This window comes from Bufo bufo, chromosome 2 (genome assembly GCF_905171765.1).
Source record: "Bufo bufo chromosome 2, aBufBuf1.1, whole genome shotgun sequence".
NCBI classification, from domain to species: domain Eukaryota; kingdom Metazoa; phylum Chordata; class Amphibia; order Anura; family Bufonidae; genus Bufo; species Bufo bufo.
Window position 1 is genome coordinate 285,346,033 of NC_053390.1, and position 2,761 is coordinate 285,348,793.

General features: G+C 40.5%; 1 non-coding gene across 1 annotated transcript; it reads left to right on the forward strand.

The window, feature by feature from the left end:
- The first annotated feature begins 561 nt into the window (after positions 1 to 561).
- Positions 562 to 647, forward strand: LOC120992679. The gene has a single exon (XR_005777071.1). It is a non-coding gene; the product is annotated as a small nucleolar RNA SNORD71 (small nucleolar RNA).
- The last annotated feature ends 2,114 nt before the right edge of the window (positions 648 to 2,761 follow it).

Here is a 2,761-nt window from a genome sequence, read left to right on the forward strand (position 1 = left end):
TTTCACGACCGCAATCTGTATATATACGTGATAGCTGCACATGCTCCGTGCAGCTACCACGTGTATAGACGTCAAGCCAGCTCTTTAATCCAAGCGCTGCAAAGCGCTTGGATTAAAGCTTCTGCCCCTGCCCTGCTGCTGTCACGGACAGCATACAGTGCAGTAATGCCGACAAGGGACCAATCAGAGTGGCCCCTTGCCGACAATCGATCCGATTGGTTAGTCTGTGCAGACTAACCAATCGGATCGCGGCAGTAAAAAAAATGCCGGTTTCAGGCTCTGATCTGCGCTCTGCAGATCAGAGCCTGAAATCAGGTAGTGTTCCTCATGCCCCCCGATCTGTGCCCCTCCAAGCCCTTGGTGCCCCTCTGTGCCCCCCCCGATCTGTGCCCCCCAGATCTGTGCCCCTCTCCTGCCTCCTGCGCTCATCTCCTGCCCTGATGCGGTCAGCCCCCTCCCCACCCCATACATTAGTCCTGCGACCTGCCCCAGTCTCCCTCAGTGAATGTTGGCGGCCGAATCCCCCCCCCCTTTCCAGCGCTGCCCACGGTCCCCCTGCTGTGTGTGATGGCGGCGGCTCCATTCCTGAGCCGCCGCCATCAGCAGAGAGTGTCAGCTCTATGCTGACACTCTGCTGTAACCCCATAGATGCCGCGGCAGCGGCATCCATGGTGTTAATAGAGGGAGGGGGCTCCCTCTCTCCACCATTGGGGCTGCGGTTGCAGCACCCGATGGTTGCCATGGCAACCGGATGCTTTCCAAAAGCGTCCGCTGTTGCCACCTACAGGGCATCTGATTGTATTATACTTTGCAATGCAAGAGCATTGCAAAGTATAGTACAGCCATCAGCCCCACTGGATCTTCAAGATCCAAGAGGGACTTGCTAAAAAAAAATGTGAAAATAATAAAAGTAAAAATAAATAAATAAATAAATAAAAATGTAAAATGAAAAAAATTAATTGCCTTTTCCTATAAAAAATGAAAAAACAACAACAACACATATTAGGTATCACCGCGTCCGTACCGACCGTCTCTATAAATATATCACATGATAGACCCTGTCCGTTAAACACCATAAAAAATAAAAAATAAAAACTGTGTAAAAAAAGCCATTTTTGTCACCTTACATCACATGCAACAGCAAGCGATCAAAAAGGCTTATGACCCCCAAAATAGTACCAATCAAACCGTCACCTCATCCCGCAAAAAATTATACCCTATTTAAGACAATCGCACAAAAAATAAAAAAGCTATGGCTCTTAGACTATAGAGACACTAAAACATCATTTTTTGGGTTTCAGAAATGCTATTATTATGTAAAACTTAAATAAATAAAAAAAAGTATACATATTAGGTATTTCCACGTCCGTAACGATCTGCTCTATAAAACTGTCACATGACCCAACCCCTCAGATAAACGCTGTAAAAATAAATAAATAAAAACTGTTCCAAAACAGCCAATTTTTTGGTCACCTTGCCCCATAAAGTGTAATAATGAATGATCAAAAAATCCTATGTACCCAAAAATAGTACCAATAAAAACCTCAACTCTTTCTTCAAAAAATGAGCCCCTGCACAAGACGATCGGCAGAAAAATAAAAAACATATGGCGTTCAGAAAATGGACACACAAAAACATAATTTCATTTTCAAAAATGTTTCATTATGTAAAACTGAAACAAACCAACACAGAAAGTAGACATATTTGATATCATCGCGTCCGTAACAACCTGCTCTATAAAAATAGCACATGATCTACCTTGTCAGATGAATCTTGTAAAAAAAAAAAAAAACGGTGCCAAAACAGCCATTTTTCGGTTAGCTTGCCTCACAAAAAACTTAATATAGAGCAATTAAAAATCATATGTACCCCAAAATAGTACCAATAAAACTGGCACCTTATCCCCTAGTTTCCAAAATACGGTCACTTTTTGGGAGTTTCTACTGTATCAGGGGGGCTTTAAATGGGACAAGGCATCTAAAACCAGTCCAGCAAAATCTGCCTTCCAAAGACCATACGGTGTTCCTTTCCTTCTGGGCCCTGCCGTGCGCCCTTACATCAGTTTACGACCACATGTGGGGTGTTTCTGTAAACCGCAGAATTAGGGTAATAAATATTGAGTTTTGTTTGGCTGTTAACCCTCAATGTGTTAAAGAAAAAAATGGAATAAAATGGAAAATCTGCCAAAAAAGTGAAATTTAGAAATTTCATCTCCATTTTGCTTTAATTCTTGTGGAACACCTAAAGGGTTAACAAAGTTTGTAAAATCAGTTTTAAGTTACTTGAGGGGTGTAGTTTCTACAATGGGGTCATTTATGGGGGGTTTCCACTTTGTAAGCCCCACAACGTGACTTTAGACCTGAACTGGTCCTTAAAAAGTGGGTTTTGGAAATTTTCTTAAAAATTTTAAGAACTGCTTCTAAACTTCTAAGCCTTCTAACGTCCTAAAAAAATTAAATGACATTTCCAAAATGATGCCAACATAAAGTAGACATATGGGAAATGTTAAGTAATAAATATTTTATTAGGTATGACTTTCTGTTTTAGAAGCAGAGAAATGTAAATTTAGAAAATTGTGAATTTTTCTAAATTTTTCGTAAATTTGGGATTTTTTCATAAATAAAGGTGAAATATATTGACTCAAATTTTTGACTATCATGAAGTACAATATGTCACGAGAAAACAATCTCAGAATGGCTTGGATAAATAAAAGTGTTCCAAAGCTATTACAACATGTCAGATTTGTACATTTTGACCTGGA